This window comes from Carettochelys insculpta, chromosome 33, assembly GCF_033958435.1.
Source record: "Carettochelys insculpta isolate YL-2023 chromosome 33, ASM3395843v1, whole genome shotgun sequence".
NCBI lineage: Eukaryota > Metazoa > Chordata > Testudines > Carettochelyidae > Carettochelys > Carettochelys insculpta.
The window spans coordinates 1,332,313-1,349,113 of NC_134169.1; the positions used below are offsets into that span (position 1 = coordinate 1,332,313).

Genomic DNA, 16,801 nt, shown 5'->3' on the forward strand with positions numbered 1-16,801 from the left:
ATACCTCTCAACAACCGATCAGTCTTCTATCCACTCCCTGTGACTCCAACAGCACCCAAGTCACTTTCTGATCTATCCTGTCAAATGCCTTTTGAAAATCAACAAAGCTACTGTAGATGCTGGAGTACCTGTCCAGGCGCGAGCCTGGGCAATTTTTTGGGACCCTGGGCTGCCCAGATGCAAGTGTCCCCCTCTCGGCTTCACTGATATCATCCAAAGGAGAGGATAACCTCTACGTCTGGTACCAGCTCAGCTGCAGAGACTGCCAGGTCAATGCCAGAAGTTGGCACAGAACTGCCTTAGGACTCCCCTCCGGACTTCCTGTCTGGGTTTACTCCCTCAGCCTTGCGCCTTCCCAGCATAACCCCCAAGACAGTGGGGCGGATTGCACAGAAGCTATCCACAACCTTTAGCTGACAGAAGTTGGTTCACACCAAGCATCATAGCTTAAAAAGCCAAGACACTTCCCATTTCACCAAGGAGCAGGTCATCTCCTCTCTCCGCTTCCAACAGAGAAATTGAAAGAAAAGGAGGAAGAACTAAACCTGTGTTGACTAGGAATTGAACCCAGACCAACTGTGTGGAAGGCAGCCATGCTAACCACTACACCACCAACACTTCCTTGAAAGGACTCTGCAAACACAAGGATTATGAATGACAGAGCATGTGTCTTCAACCCCACGTTTTGTTTTTCATTTGCTTTGATATATTCATATTGTGGAAGCTCTATTCTCTATCACTCACAGGGCACCGGGGGGCTAGATAAGCAAATGTGCCAAATAGAAGACTTACCTACCCTGAATGCAAACCCAGCCACACCTGACAGATCTGCTGATGCCCTTCAGTGCATTTTCTCTGACTTCTTTAGAATTACTGAAGAGCCTCCAAGCAGATAGAAGAACACTGTCCCACACACAAAGGAAATCTGCCTCCCTGAGTGAGGGTAGCTATGTGAGTGGGAGAAGCTAGGTCGGTGGGGAAGCTGTTGTGTGTGTCTGAGGAGAGAAGGTTGAATCAACCCCCATTTGAAAAACTACTCTGGGCTGGGACAGAAAAAGGAGCCTGGGGAAGAAGAGTTTGTCCTACAGGGAACTGAAGATAAGTGGTTCAAGCAAGAGTGAAATGTGTGAGTAAGCCAGTGGTAGAGTGTTTGATTTCAGGTGAAGTGATCTTCTTTCTAATCCATGCTCCCCTTTTCAAAGGCAGACACTTGTATGACAATAGTTGTCTCACGTTAACCAACATACTCTGGATTTCTATTGTACGGGGATCCTGAAAATGGAGACGAACCCTTAACATTTGTCAGTGCCCATGCAGATAAACCTAGCAAACCCCTCCCTTTGTTGAAATCTGGCTACACAGCGAAACTGACAGTTGAGACTGACATGAGGAATTTTGGGTCTCATTTCCATAAAGAGGTGCTCATTCAGAGTCTATCCCATACATCACTTCCAGCAGGAAAGGTCTCTGCACACTTTGTAAATGTGTGTGTAGAGAAGACATCAATTACTTCGGGAATTCACAGCCAAGACCATTATGTCCTCCCTCAGCTGGATAGTCTTACACAAGCACCACCAAGCTCCCCAGTCTCGGCACTTCTGTTAATTCTCTGCAAGCTGTTGATTGAAAAAGAAAAAATAACCCTTTTCATCTTGCTGGGGGCTTTAAAGAAATGTCGCCTTACAGCCAAGTGGAGCCGGCAGCAAGATGGGCTGGGCTCAATGTCTAGGGGAGAAGAGTGGTAGAAATGGGGCAGGAAGGAGTGTCCTGAGAGGTGAAACAGCTGGAGGGTGGCATGGAGTGCAGGGGGCCAGCCTGTCAAGAGTCACAGGTGTTGGAAGAAGTTACATTTGGTAGGTCCTGGGGTGTAAACAGCAGGAGTCTGATCTCTGCAATCTGAGTTCAAATCTCAGTGGACTGCTGGTTGGTTGTGTTGTTGCTGTAAATCTTTGTTTCTCCAAAGCTTGGGCTTCTTTATCCACAGGTGCACCTGAGGAAGTGTTTTCTTCCTCCTGCTGGATGAGTGAGGCCCACGGGAGCTAGATAGGTCTCTGGCTGGGCTGAGTCACCAACATGGCTGCAATAGGTCGAGGCCCTGCAACTTACCAGTTTGTGAAGAGATCCCTGAGGATTGAGGTTATGTTTTTCACAGCTTCTCCTGATTGCCACACAATTGTTGCCAGCACCTGGAGCTGCCAGGCAATTCCTATTGCACACGTGGCATTTAAAGGAAGGACCATCCAGAGCAGGCTAAGAAAGTCAGGGGACAGCAGGTGAGAGGAAGAGTTCCAGGCTAGAGCCCAACTCATCTGTCCTCCTCTGGGCCCTTGGAGCAGGGGCTGCTAGTTCTGACACCTTCGTGGGATGCTCTAATGCTCCAGAGCACCCAAGGCCAGCACAAGAGGAGGGGAGGGCCATGACTGCTTGTGGCTAGAGGACTTCCCTAAAGATCACAGAGCCTGGCTGCTCCCACCAGCAAAGCAGCACGTGCTCTGCAGCCAGCATCAAAATGGGACAGAAAATCAGCCACTCCCCAAGAGGGGCCTCTTAACTGTGGGGCTCCTGTCAGCTGTGGGGCAGGAGATAAGTCCCAAAGAGGCTTTTCCCCAGCTGCTGAGAAGCACAGAAGAAGTCAGGATCTGCACAGGGTAGCACAGTTGAAAGGAGACCTGCCTCATGCCCTGTGACTTGGGCTGTAGATGGAGCTATTACTGTCCATGGCAGAGCATCATTCATTCCCCCTGCTCAAGTATCTGCTCCTTTCCCACATGTGCACTGCCCAGCCCAGGAGCTAGGAGAGACCAGAGCACCATATCAAGCCTTGGGGAGGTGCCCTTCCCCTGTCACTGGCTGCACCTGAGCAGGGCTGCCCCTCTTTACCAGAGCACTGCACCACTGGTTGTGTTTGGGGCCCTGCTGAGGTCCTGGCAGCAGCACTGCAGGGGACTGAGATGAGCACTGCACTGTTGGGCTGCCATTGGAGACAAGCTGGGCCCTGTCAGGCAAATGAAATCATCCCACCCCCACCTCTGGCAGCCGGAGCTCAGCTCAGCCTCCCAGAGTTGGTCTGTGCTTGTCCTGTGGCCAGCAGAGAAGCTGGGAGGCAGCAGGCTGAGGGAGGGGGTGTGTAGGAAGCAACATCACACACACAGGCTGGAACTCAACAAACCTCAGCAGGCTGGTGACTATAAAGATTCAATGATAATGGGATTTGAACCAATGTGTAGGGAATGTGGCAGCAGGAACACAAGGTTACTGAGGCTGGGAGGAATGTGTCTCCCAGAGGCCATTTGCATGAGAATGCAAAGGTGCGGGTGTGTGATACCTTTCAGGCAAAGCCTAATGGGTCACAAGTCAGCCATGAGATTCGGTCTACACGTTGTTGTAAAATCACAATTTAAGCTGACACTGAGTGTGGGAGTTGTGAGATCTCACCAATGCTCTGGGTTGTTGTAGTGGACAGAGCAGTTGCCACAGCTGCAAAAGACATTGATAATGAAGGGCTCCCTGATTTAAAGCATTGTAAACATCTGAGGGGCAGTAATAATTAGGTTAGTTGGCTTGCTTGCTGATTTGGTCTTGTCTGTTGGTCGCTTGTAAAGCTGTAGGTCTGGTTTGGTCTGGCTGTTACTACCTGTGGCAACAAAGAGTTGGGTGCTAGGGTGTTCATGAAGCCCTTCTGGAGGTATTAAGAGCTGAAGTTGCAAAGTAGCAGCTAAGATCACATGGAGCTGAAATCACAGGTTTCTACTTCAGGGCAATCCCCAGCAGTGTGATGGGTGAGGGAGGGACAATGCTGACTGGCAGGTGGCTGGCTGGTAGGAGTAGTGGTGGATGGCATGTAGGAAGAGTGCGGATGACCGCAACCGGTGGGTGGGTGGCTGGCCTGTAGGAGGGGCAGCCAGTGGGATGCTGCAGACAAGTGGGCAGCTCGTACTGCCCCTGTGACATATCTATGGGCTCTGGGTTCGGGATGCACCGCAGGAGGTACACCCTGAAACTGTGTGTGGGGTAAAGGGCCAAGAGCCCCAGCAAGAGACTTCGTTCTACAGCGTATGGGGATGGGATCTGGGTAAAGGGGTTTGTCTCTTCTTTGCTTAGACACACGGCATCTGTCACTGTATCCTTGGGGTACGTTATGGTCATTGCTATTAAATAAGCTGTTTCTATCTCAGACTCTGTGCTGGTGCAGGGGGCGGGGAGGAGAACTGCCTTACAGGCACCCAGCCAGTGGGCTGAAATTGTCCCAGGCCACTGGGTGGGGGCTTGAGCTGATTGGTTGTGTCCTTGACAAGAAACCCCCCAGCAGTTGAACCCGGCTGTTCTGGCAAGCACCTGCCATTAATAGAAGGGTTGCATAATATGCAGGGCACAAGGGATTTGTAGTCTATCACCTTCACCACTCAGCCACCTCACCTGATACCTCTATGAGCCTTTTATATTCACCAAAGTGAATGCTGCCAGGAACCTTTCTGCCGCTGGCTGGTCAGCCGGGGACACAGGACATCAGGTTTGGCCCCGCAGGGCTACACTCACTCCTGTCCCCTGCGGTGCGGCTTCCTGGGGTGAGCACGGCCCCAAGCACAGCTGGGGTGCAGTGCCCCAGCCACACATGGGGGTAAGGTGGGGGCAGCCCTGGCTCAGCTGCAGCCACTCACATGGGCAGCTGCCTCAAAGAGAAGGGCCTGTCCCCAGTGCTGGCTCAGGGGCTCTGGTCTCTCCCAGGTGCTGGGCTGGGCTGGGCTGGGAAAGGGGCAGACACTTCCCTGTAGAGATGAATGTCACACTCCCCTCTGTCTGACGCTGAGAGCAATAGATCAGTCTGCAGCACCAGCCACAGGGCCTGAGGCAGGTGTCCATGTGGCTGTCCCGCCCTGGAACCCCTGGGGTCCCTGCTCAGCAGTGCCCACAGAAAGGCTGTTGAAAGTGCCGTTTGCTCCTGCTGCCCTGGGAGCTGGGCACTTCCCCACCGGCACAACAGCCCAGGCAGAATAGGGCCCCTGGCTGCACTAAATGCAGTGTGGGGAGCTCCTGAGAAAGTGCCAGTGGGGAGCACATGGGGCTGTGCACAGGGAGTGAGGGGACAAACCCCAAGGGTGGGAGAAAGTCCTGAGGGCGCAGAGACACACACAGGGCCTGGAGCCCAAACCTTGTTCCCACTGGCAGGTGGGGCAGGTGCAGGAAAGGGGTAAAGCCAGAGGCGAGGGCAGGGCTTGGAGCAGAGGGGAGCTGTTTCAACCCTGCCCAAGTTGCCACCGACCCCACTGCACCCAGAGCCTCTGTGCAGTGGAAAGGAAAACCCTGATGGAAGGACCTTGGGCGAGGCCCAGACCAAAGCTCCCTCTTCCCCTGCTTCCACTGAGAACAAAACCCCAGCTGTAGTGCCCTGCCCTGGGAGCAGCACAGTCCGGACATGGGCAGGCTCCGCTCTGGGGCTGGGTCCTGCACCAGCTCTGTCCATGTGTCCCTGCTGGACGGGTACAGACGGGGGCTATGGGCGGCCCTGGGCAGGGTTTGCAGCTCTTGTGTCTCCCCGGACACTCTCTGCTCCTTTGCAGCTGCTCCGTTAGCACAGCATTTGCAAAATGGGCCTTCTCCTGGCCTGCTGCTCACACAGCTCCCCTGTCTCTGCAGCCTCCGCTGACTCCCACTTCTCACCTCCTCAAACACAGGCTGCAGCGCTGCACTCACCTGGCCCTTCGTGAGCGACCGCCCTGCGCTACTGCTACCCCCATTCAGGTCCCACCTCCTGTCAGCCTCACCCCAGCCTCCATCGCCTCTTGGATCAGCCACACACACGTTTCCTGCTCTCTCCGTCGCAGGCCCTCCCACCTGGGACCAGCTTTCCACAGAGATACTCAAAGCTCCCAGCCGCCTCCTTCAAACCTGTCTGCACCTCGGTCCTCCAGCAAGCGGTACGGCAGAGAGGCTCCCCCAAACAGCAGCAGCCAGTGTGTGTCTGGAGCAGCAACTGCATCACAGCCTCAGCATTTGCCCCAGGCACAGACACCTTTGTGTGGCAAGCTCAGGCTGTGCTCAGAGTGCCTGCCTGCATTGCCAGGGTAGGAGTGTGGCTAACACAGGCCTCGCTGTGAGCAGGATTGGAACCTGCCCAGGGAAAACCCTATTGGAGATCTAGTCCAACACCTTAACCACTCCACCATCACAGCTGAACGGCCCTGCCAGCTGTTAAGCCAGAGACATGTAAATAATCAGAGGGCCCAGGCCTGACGTCTTCAGCAAAACAGAATTCAAACAACCACCTGGCTCCCAGCGCACGGGACTGGTGGGGGTCTGGGGCTCTCTGTGCTCAGCCATATGCAATGGCACAGGAGAGCACCTTGACCATCTCCCCTCCCCGTGGAGGGAACGGGAACAGCTCTGACCGGGATGTTGGATTATAAGAGGAAGTCAGGGCCATGGCTGACACACGCGGCTGGGAAGCAGCACTCAGGACCCTCCCCCCATCTGACACTGTGTTCTGCTTTAGCTGTCCGGCTGCCTCCAGCATGGGCTGAGCTCAGGGGCAGGTGGGTGACCTGCCCTGCAGCTGTGAGGGCATCGGACCCCTCCCGCCAGTCGGCTGCCTCACTCAGTGCATCCCAGGGAGCTGAGCCCTTGTGCCCAGCAGTGAGGCAAATCAGGGCAGGGCTGGGTGCGGTGCTGTGGCTGTGGCTGGGTTCCCTGTTATCTGTGCCCTTGTGTGACTGCTCGGAGAGACTCGAGTGTTGCCCGGCTGATTAGCAGAGCGCTCACCACTGAGGCTTTTGTTTCTGTTGGTGGTGCACACTGGTGCATAATTCAGAGCATACAAAATTTATTGCACACATGGGTGGAAAAGGCTGGAGGGACCATTGTCTGTGGGTGTCCAGCCAGGCGAAGGGAGGGTTGTTCATTGTGTGCTGAGCCTTGCTGGGAGTTTGGGGGCAGCCAGCTGGGGATGCTGAGCTGGGTGTGCGGCTGGGTTTGTTGGGTTACATCACAGCCGTTTTCTTTTCTGAGGTGCTGTAGAAGCCATCTTAGATCGACGCCGTTTCTTGTTTCTTATTTCTGCATGTGCACAAGAGCTTGAACTTTCCCTCACCTGTTTGGGCCTGGCAGGGAGGGTGAGCTCAGTGGAATGCCTCACTGAACTCCTTGCATTTGGGGCTCTTGCTCCCTAGTGCCTCTTCCTCCTTGCTGAGAACAGTTTTCTCTCTGAAAATAACTGATGTTTCTCGAACTAATTGCTTCTGGCCCTGGACTTGTTTGTGTGAGGGTATAAAATACTCGAGTTAGCTGCATCAAGCAGCCTTGCTGGACATGGCCTTACTGGTGTCCAGTTTGGCTCATCTGTTGCCTTATTGAATTCAATAAAGCTGGATGTCAGCCGCCTAAACACAGAGAAGTCTTTTCCTTCAACAGTGTGGTGCTTTTTGCGGGGATAACTCTTATCCCTATGACACACCTCCTGCAGGGGCCATTGCTCTTTGTGCGCAGGCACATGGCTGGGATAAGGACTCAGGATCCTTTCCCAAATAGACATATTCCTCCCACAGCAACTTCCAAGTGTCAAACTGACACTGCAGGTTCACCATCACTTGCCCACCAAGTTCATGTCTGAGTTATGCCTGTCTTGGTACTGCCCTAACAGAAATCCAAAGCAAGGCTTGGTAGACTCCAGCCAGGGGAAGTATGCTGACAGGTCAGTCTTTCCAGGAGCCTCTGGAGGCCAGTTTGGCATGTAGAAAATGAAAGTGATGTCAGGAATGGGATTTGAACCCATGTCTCCTTCAGGAGACCAGAACCCCCAGGTGAAGTAAAGACAGTACCTTGAGTCTGACACCTTAGACCACTCGGCCATCCTGACACAGCTGAAAGGGGTACTCTCTTTATGCTAGTTTTGCTTAATATTTGATGAGCCAGGCAGGCTCAATTCATTCTGTACTCATCTGCAGCACAAATCTTTCAACAGCAAAGAGCCATTCTCCAGCTCAGCTGGCTTTCATACGCAATCACCCCGATATGATCTAATGCTGGGAGGTACTTTGCCATTAGCTGAAAAGAAATGGATGAAGGAGGAACTGCCAGTTTGCCACGCTGAGGCTCTGGGTACTCCACAGAGATCCCTTGAAAGAAGCCCTCCAGAAGATCTCATCCAAAAGAACTTCTTTCAAAGAGCGCGTCCACACACAAAGAAGACTATCAAAAGAGTGATCTGCTCTTTCAAAAGCGAGCATCCACACAGCCCCCGCTCTTTTGAAAGAATGGACCAGGGATCCTAAATGAAGACGGTTCTTTCAAAAGACGGGCCCTGCAAAGCGTTTATGCACATTTTGTTTCAAAAGAAGCTTTGGAAAGGAGGTGCTGTTCCTGAAACAGGAAAGGAAGACTGGTTGCAGAAGGAGCAACGCATTCTTTCAATTTCCTTTCAAAAGTATGGTTTTTGAGTGGAGACAATCCATGGGCTCTTTCGAAAGAGCCCCCTTCATTCAAAAAATCTTTCAGAAGAACTCGCTTTCTTTGACGCAGTCTGAGGGTTGGAATTCTTCCATGCTCATATTTGTTAAATACGTGGCAATCAAGCGCTCAAGTGACGGGACCTCTTTTTGGCTCTTATTCCCCACTATCCCTCAAGTGTTAAAGTTTCATGAAAGGAAAAAGAGCAATGAGGAAGAAAACAGAGCTGTTCAGGATTCTTTCAGAAATTAGCTGATCCCACAGAAGAAATAACAAGAGAAAGGAGGATGGTTTCTGTCTGGTTTTGAACAAGTGACTACTTATTTGTTAAGCAAACGTGATAAGTGTCAAGCTGCAGAAAATACCTCCTGAGACATTTTGGATACTTTTCTAAAGTTTTCTCAGAAGCCAGTGCATCAGCCACTTTCCCTTCGAAGAACGGGAAAGCAAAGGGCACCAGGAACTTTTAAAAACTTCATCAATAGCAATGGTGCAATAGCTTCCCCAGTTTCCACTTCTCCTGAGGAGACAAAACTCAACCAAACCTTCCAACCAACAATGTTCACATCCACTCAACATTTCCTTCTTACCAACTGGGACCCCTTCAGCAAAACAGGAAACCATTCTGCAAAACCAGGAATGGATTCTCTGTGTGCCAGAGGTTGTTCCCACAGCACTTAGGAGAGGCACAAACAGGGCCTGTCTCCACTGCCCCTCCTTTCAAAAGGGGAAAGGTAATGAGGGATTTTTTCAGAGGCGAATGAGGTGCTGCCATGAACATGCAGCTCCCCGTTAGCATAGAGGTGTCCACGAGTGATTCAAAAGTGCCGCATTCACAACACACCCTGCCCATGTAAACGGGGCCTTTCTAAAGGACCCCCGGACTTCAAAAACCTCTTCTTCCCAAACGGCTAGTGCCAAGGCAGGAAGGTCCCGAGAAGTGGAGGCTTCATGTGAGCACTTGGAGCTCTGTAGAAGTATGGGGGAGGCACTGGTTTGCTCACTGTGCCCGTATCCCCGCCAGATACATTGCTCAGCTTCCACCCGCTGAGGTCCCACCTGTGCTCTCCCCTCACTCCCAGCTCACCTCTTCCCATCCCTGCTCTGCCTCTTCCGCTGCAGTGTGCCTCCTGCTCTCGCCTCGCCTCCCACCAGCCTGCCGTTCTGCTGTTCTCTCCTGTATTCCCCCCAGGCCTGCCCACCTGCTGCTCATGGCTCTCCACCCCCTACTCCAGTGACTGCCACTGCCCAGCTAAGCCCCAGACTTACATGGCTTGGAACCACAGTTTAGCATCTCCCTTAGCCTGAGCTGGTGACAATTACACCTCCCTCTGTGGCTTGAGCTGCAAAACATGCCCTGTGAGGGAGCATTTGAGTGGACAATGCAGGCACGAAGAATTACAGGCACCAGGTCAACCCTTGGGGAAAAAGGGTCAAACAGAGAACTCTCAGACCCTTCTGCGCCTCACCCACTGTCCTAGACCTCTGCCGGGTGTTCCCTCATACCCTCTCTATCCCCCTACCTCCACTGCCCTGAGCACGACATTAACACGACCCATGTTCCCTGGAATAGGGGGAACACAATCACCACCTGCTGCAATATGCTTTTGATGGAGAGACCCCAGCCTGCTGCGTGCTCCTGAGCTCATCTGCTCCCAACGCACATGGCCTTGGACCAGCAGCTGCTGTTTCTGCTCTGCTACCCACAGACACAGAGCCCGCAGGAACAGACCCCACAGCTGTCACCCCAACTCCAGAACCTTGTGCCTGTGCAGTGCTAAACCTGCCCAGGAAGGCTTCGTGCTCAGGAAGAAGATGAGAATCTTGGTACGAAACAGGGAATGAATTTCTTCTTCCTCTCGCCTCATTTTTTTGCAAGGGACGCTTAACACTTGGGTTAATAGGCTTGGACTCCTCACTGTGCTGTGCCAGAATACCTGCCGCTACATCCAGCATCAATGGAAGCAGACGTTAGCTGGAGAATCAGCACTTCAATCACTAATACTGTCATTCCATGAGTTGTGATTTGGTTTCCAAGTCAACACCTCATTGAGATGAATGAGCAGGTTCACCCCTCTCTGAAAACTCAGACTCTGCTGCATCGTTTATACTAGTTTCATATTCTGGAGGTTATTTTAGATGCAATAAGGATTCGAGGACTTTCCAAAAAAACGAATGAAAACTGAGATAGAGCAACAGAATTTCTCTACCACTGAAATGACCCACCTGCAACTGACTCCTACCTGCTCCAGGGCTGTCTGCCTATTCGGTACACGGCTCACATGGGCATCACCACTTTCTCTCAGCTAAGGCAGTACCTAGGCCTGACTTCCTCTTTCAAATGCAGCCCCCTAGGCACAGCTGTTCCCTTTCCCACCAGGTGGGAGAGGAAATAGTCAATGGGCGTCCTCAGAGCAACCCTGGACCAGCCTGGCAGCCCTATTTACCCTCATTCATGTTAGACAGTCACAGGGTCGAGTTACCACCTGTAGCTCTTTCTGAGCCCCTTGAGGCTATTGCCACTCCCACCACAGTTCCCATCCCCTGTGTGAGCGGTGTGGGGCAGGACTGAGCATCTTTCCCTTTCTCCCACTCGGGTACCACAAGCACCACAGACAGGTGTGGGGCTCCCTCCCCCTTGCATAGAATTGTTCTGCCCACAGGCTGAGACCAAACAGCAATCCCAGGGCACAACTGCCAGGTGGGGAAGTGACCCACAAGGGCAAAATCTCCTTTGGGGTTTTACAAACCTGGCACTAGTGTAGTTCTCAGAGCAGAAAATAGGTGCCCAGTACAGGTGCTGGCTACATGACTGGGTGCCTGCGGTGCATAAATGAGAGGATCTCCATCACTTTTCGACGAAGTTTGCGCCTGAATTGTGCTTCAGTCGTGCCACTCGTCTAACAGAAACCCATAGCAAGGGCTGGTGCAATGTTAGCAGAGACATTGAAATGAGGCCAGCAGAGCATGCAGAGAATAGAACTGATGTTAAGAGTGGGATTTCAACCCACACCCCCCTTTGGAGACCAGAATACCAAAAGAAGGGACAGACAGTACCTTGAGTTTGCAGTCACAGAGCACCTGGGCAGCCTGACAGTGGTGAGAAAGGGGAACTGTCAGTCCCAGTTCTCTTTAATGTTTGATGAGTTGCTCAGGCAGACCACAGTAGAGCATCTTTTTCAGCACCAAACTGGTGTTCTTCAGCAGAGCTTGTTGTTATACACAATCACCCTCACCTAACATTGGGAGGTGCTTTGTCATTTGGACAAAGTGGGAACCGCCTGCTTGCAGAACTGAGGCCTGGCATTCTTCTATGCACATATTTACTAAATAGGTGGTTGATGGGAGCTCTGATTGGCCGAGTCTACACTTCCACAAATCTTTGAAATGGACATTCCCACCAGCTTCTGTTGCCTGCTTACACCTGTGAGCTAAGTGAGAACATTGGACTCTATCTACCAAGTGACCCAAGCAGACTTAAACCCACCAATTTGGTGTTATTACTGCAAGGAACCAAACAGTTAAGCTAGCTAGTTTCAGGTCACCTGAAAAATGCTTTAGAAGTGGCCCTTTCAGAACCGATTCAGGGGCAGAGAAAGGCCCATTATGGGCTCAGGAACAAGGTGAGTGGGTTAAGAGTTGCTCCCAGGCAGAGGAGTTAGCTCGAGTGGCAGAGTGTTCAAACCCTTATCCTTGTCAAAACACAAAGCCGTCAAGTAGCACTTTAAAGATTAGCAAAATGGTTTATGAGGTGAGCTTTCGTGTGACAGACCCACTTCTTCAGACCATAGCCAGACCAGAACAGACTCAATATTTCAGGCACAGAGAACCAAAAACAGTAAGCAAGGAGGACAAATCAGAAAAAGATAATCAAGGTGAGCAAATCAGAGAGTGGAGGGGTCAGGGGGAAGGTCAAGAATTAGGCGGAGCCTGATGTAAGTGAATAACTCAGATTCAGAGCTCCTCCTTTCCTGGCTATGTGAAGGTCATTTATAGGTCCAGGGCACAAATGGAGCTGATGTGGAAAGACATAACACGACAGAGTGCTGAGGAGGACAGTAAGCTGGCGAAGGGTTGTTTTCTGTCCTCTTGGGGCATGTGGGGATAGAACTGAAGAGAAGAAAATCCTCTTCTGCTTTCTGAGGGTGATAGAAATATCAAATTTTCCCCTCTACAACTGAGGACAAGAATAGACTTTTCCTGCCTAAGGCCAGGAGCTCAAAGGAGACAGAGAGAGAGAGAGAGAGAGAGAGAGAGAGAGAGAGAGAGAGAGCAGAGTCTTGGCTGGGCATCTCCTGGGACCATGATTGGAGCAAGTTCAAATAGCTATTTTGAAACAGGAGCTTAAAAACAGGCTCCATTGTTTGTAGATGCTGAATGTCAAAATAGCAGAGCAGTATTTCAAACTCCACGTTGTGTGCAGCTGCGCTACATCGGAATCAACAACTCTGGAATACCTCTTCTGGAACCGCTTATTCAGGAACAACACTGCTGTGCAAACACAGCCTTTGCGACCCTTAGCTGCAGCCATGGGCGGCCACAGGGATGTTTTGGCCTCTGGAATAAGATGGGTGAGTCAGAAATTATGCACAGACACAGGGTAATTTGCTGAATTGGTAGAGCGCTCACTAAGCATGCGAGAGGCTTTGGGATAAATGCCCACATTCTCCAACAGAACTGGTGGTTTTTTCCTTCTTTTCCAAGGCAGTGTCAAGCCAGGAGCTAAGCTTCTCCAGTGCCGCCTTCCATTTCCTACATTTTGCCCCCTGCAAAGAAACAGCCCATTTGGGTTCGAAAGCTGCTGGACCCCGGCCTCCTTGCCCTTAAAGATTTCTGTTTAAAACAAAGGTTAACCTGCGTCATGGGCTGTGATTACCTTATCTTTCAGATGTCGCCAGTTCCCCATTTCTAGGGAGCTGCCAGCACTGACCACAGTCTCCCCAGTACAGCAGTCACAGGACACCTGTCCTCTGGGTCTTCACTGGCCAAGGACCTTCCCCAACCAATGTGGACCATAAAAGCCCTGTGGTTGCCATGACAATCTGAGCACTGGAGTAGGTCTGTTTTCTTCCAGAGGTGGGGGACAGTTTCTTACACCCCTGAGAGACACCACCTAATTCTCTAGTGCAGACCTGTGCAAAGAGTCACCCCCCTTGTGAGTTCAACTTCCCCAGCTCCTCTGTCTGAGAGGATCTAAACTCCAGCAGAGCGAAGCAGGCCCAGGTGGGGCTGGTGGGAGTCAGGTGTGGGCAGACAGGAGCACTTGGTTGGAGGTGGGCTCCAAGGCTTAGCTGGTTAAAGCACCTGCTTTGTAAGCAGGGGATCCTGGCTTCAGTTCCCAAGTGGTGTCTTGTTGCTGACCCTTCATGGGGCACCTGGTGGTGGCCACTGCTTGCAGACAGGATGTGGTGTTGTGCATGTTAGATATGATCTGCAAAGTACATGTTGATGATTTCCATGATGTCGGCAGAGCTGCTGGTGCTCCTGGTTCCTCCATGTGGCATGGCAGAGCCTCATTAGTGTTTCCCTTTCAAAACTGTAGCCATGGCCCAAGGAAATAGCTCTTTCAAGGAACTTTCAATAGACCTTTCAGTGTGCTGAGAATTACTTTTCTAAAGCAAGTGTGAGGAGAGAGAATAAAACTGGTGTTTAACCATTAGTATGTTCTGTAGTTGTTAAAAGAATTCTCGTGTTCTGTTCTGCACACACACATTTCTTTGTTAGAAGCTGTTGCAAATGTTTCAGCTGGAGCCTGGCTCTGCTTTTCCACTTTTTTCCCCACAGCTATGTCTGCACAAGAGAGTTTTTTTCCAAAAAAGCCGCAGCTCTTTCAAAAAGTCCTGTGGAGCATCTACACAGGAAGGCTGTGGCTCCACTGCCCAGCCCTTTTGGAAGTGGCATGGAAATGTGGCCAATGGGAAATGCAAATGAGTTGCAGTCTTAAATATTGCATGTCTCATTTGCATAACCACTTGGGACTTCAATTCTGGAAGAGCTGCTATTGAAAGTCCCAGTCGTGAGTGCAGCTGCTTCCCTCTCCTCCAGCAGCTGAGCTGGTAAAGGACTCCCCTCAATTTCTATTAGGTCCCCCATCCACATGTGGCAGGGCAAGCAGTGGCTTGAAGATGCAATTTAGGGTAGGGCAAGATACATCTACTAGGCAAGTTGAGCTTCTGTAGTGTAGTGGTTATCACATTTGCCTAACACGCAAAAGGTCCCTGGTTCAAAACCAGGCAGAAGCACGAGCCTCTGTGTTTGTCTCACTTTCTCTTATGCCCCTGAGGGCTCATCTCTTTCTGCTGCAGCCTCTCTCTCTGACAAGCCCAACCCCCATGTGACAGAAGAAGTTCAACCAGACCCTGTTGTCCAGGAGGGGAGCCCAGCAGATGCATTGCTGCTGTTGCACAGAAGCTCTCTCCTGGCACGTACTTGAAGGGTTTTCCCTCACTGATTTCACTGGCTGGGAACCACAGAACTATCTTTGCCCCTCCTCCAACAGAAGCTGTGCCAGGCCAGTGCCCCTGCCCTATCCCACGTGTTCCCTCCCAGCCACAGCCTGCTCCTGAACCTGCCTCCCATCAGCTCCCTACCTCACAGACAGGCCTGGCAGAGAAGGGGCCAATCCAGCTGGAGCTGCTGTGCTAACAGAGCAGCTGGAAAGGAGCAGAGCATGTCAGGAGGAGACACAAAGGCTGCAGGCCCTGCCCATGGCCCTGCTCTGTACCCACCCAGCAGGGACACATGCACAGAGCTGGGGCAGGGCCCAGCCCCAGAGTAGAGAATGGTCATGGCCGGGCTGTGCTGCTCCCAGGCCAGGGCACCACAGGGCCCTGCTCGCCCCAGGAAGCAGCACTGCAAGGGACAGGAGTGAGCGTAGCCCTGTTGGGCCAAACCTGCCCATCCCGTGTCCCCGGCCAGACTTCCTGGCAGGGTTGAAGTTGGGACATATGAAAAAGTTCCAGGTATGTTGGGTGAGGCGGCCGAGTGGTGAAGGTGATGGACGGCTAATCCATTGTGCACTGCAGGGCTTGAATCCCATCCTCACTGAGCCTTTATAGGCACCATCCTGCTGAGCTTTGTTGAGTTCCAGTCCTATTGTGTGATGCTACTTCTACAACGGCTGAGCCGGCTGCCACCCAGCTCCTGCGCTGGGCAGACTCCAAGCACAGGCCAACTCTGTGAGGCTGAGCTGAGCTCTGGCTGCCAGAGGTGGGGGGTGGGATGATTTCATTTGCCTGACAGGGCCCAGCCCATCTCCAGTGTCGACCAACAGTGCTACACTCACCTCAGTCCCAGGCAGCCAGAGTGCAGGGGTTCAGTGCCCCAGCCAGACATGGGGACAAGGTGGGGGCAGCCCTGTGTCAGCTGCAGCCAGAGACATGGGCAGCTGCCTCTGAGGAAGGGCCTGTTCCCAAGGCTGAATCAGGGGCTCTGGTCTCTCCCAGCTCCTGGGCTGGGCAGTGCACAGCTGGGAAAAGAGCAGATACTTGCCCATGGGGAATGAATCTTTCAATGCCCCGACTGCAATAGGTTCTTCCACAGCACCAGCAACAGGCCCTGAGACAGGTCTCCATTCAACTGTGCCACCCTGGGCAAGCCCTGAGTTCTTCTGTGCTTCTCAGCAGCTGGGGAATGCGTCTTTGGGACATGTCTCCTGTCCCACAGGTAAAAGAAGCCCCACTGTTAAGAGGCCCCACTTGGGGATCGCCCAATTTTCTACCACCTTGTGATGCTGGCCTCAGCGTGCCTGCTGCTTTGGGGGTGGGTTTGGTGGAGGGGAGAAGCCAGGCCGGGGGCGGGGGGGCTCTTTATGGAAGTCCTCTGGCGACATGTACTCATGGTCCTCCCATCTTCTTAAGCTGTCCTGAGGTGCTCTGTGGCATTAGAGCCATCCCATGGATGTGTCAGTACCAGCAGCTGCACCTCCAGGTGCCCAAAGGAGGACAGGTGAGCTGGGCTGCTGCCCGGAGCCATCAGGCCCCTCCACAAGAGTGGGTCCATGTCTGGGAGGCCCTATGGGAGTAGTTTGATTGGGGGATCAAGTGAGCACCACTCAGGTGCCCCCCCGCCCCCTCCGCACAATCCCACCACCACCTGCAACCCGCCCCCCCCCACCACTCACTCACTGCCTCCATCACCCACACACCAGCCCAACCACACACCCATTGCCCCCACCACCGGCTCTCCACCCCCACACGTAACACATGGTGGGGTGTGTGAAAAACAAAACTGATTCCTTGTTAAACAACCAAAAAGCTCAGCTCTGACCACGGAACATAACAAACACCATCAGAACTAACTATGTGCACTGGGGGGATAACTATATACACTAACTGTTTACATGCGGGGGGGTGACATGGGG

General features: G+C 52.4%; 3 non-coding genes across 3 annotated transcripts; 1 reads left to right on the forward strand and 2 right to left on the reverse strand.

Moving 5' to 3' along the window:
* Nucleotides 1-546: 546 nt before the first annotated feature.
* Nucleotides 547-618, reverse strand: TRNAG-UCC (transfer RNA glycine (anticodon UCC)). Its single transcript has one exon. It is a non-coding gene; the product is annotated as a tRNA-Gly (tRNA).
* A 7,122-nt stretch (nt 619-7,740) lies between these two features.
* TRNAL-CAA (transfer RNA leucine (anticodon CAA)) lies at nt 7,741-7,849 on the reverse strand. The gene is made up of 2 exons: nt 7,812-7,849; nt 7,741-7,786 (listed from the first exon to the last, which is right to left on the reverse strand). It is a non-coding gene; the product is annotated as a tRNA-Leu (tRNA).
* Nucleotides 7,850-14,608: 6,759 nt separating this feature from the next.
* TRNAV-AAC (transfer RNA valine (anticodon AAC)) lies at nt 14,609-14,681 on the forward strand. The gene has a single exon. It is a non-coding gene; the product is annotated as a tRNA-Val (tRNA).
* Nucleotides 14,682-16,801: the final 2,120 nt, after the last annotated feature.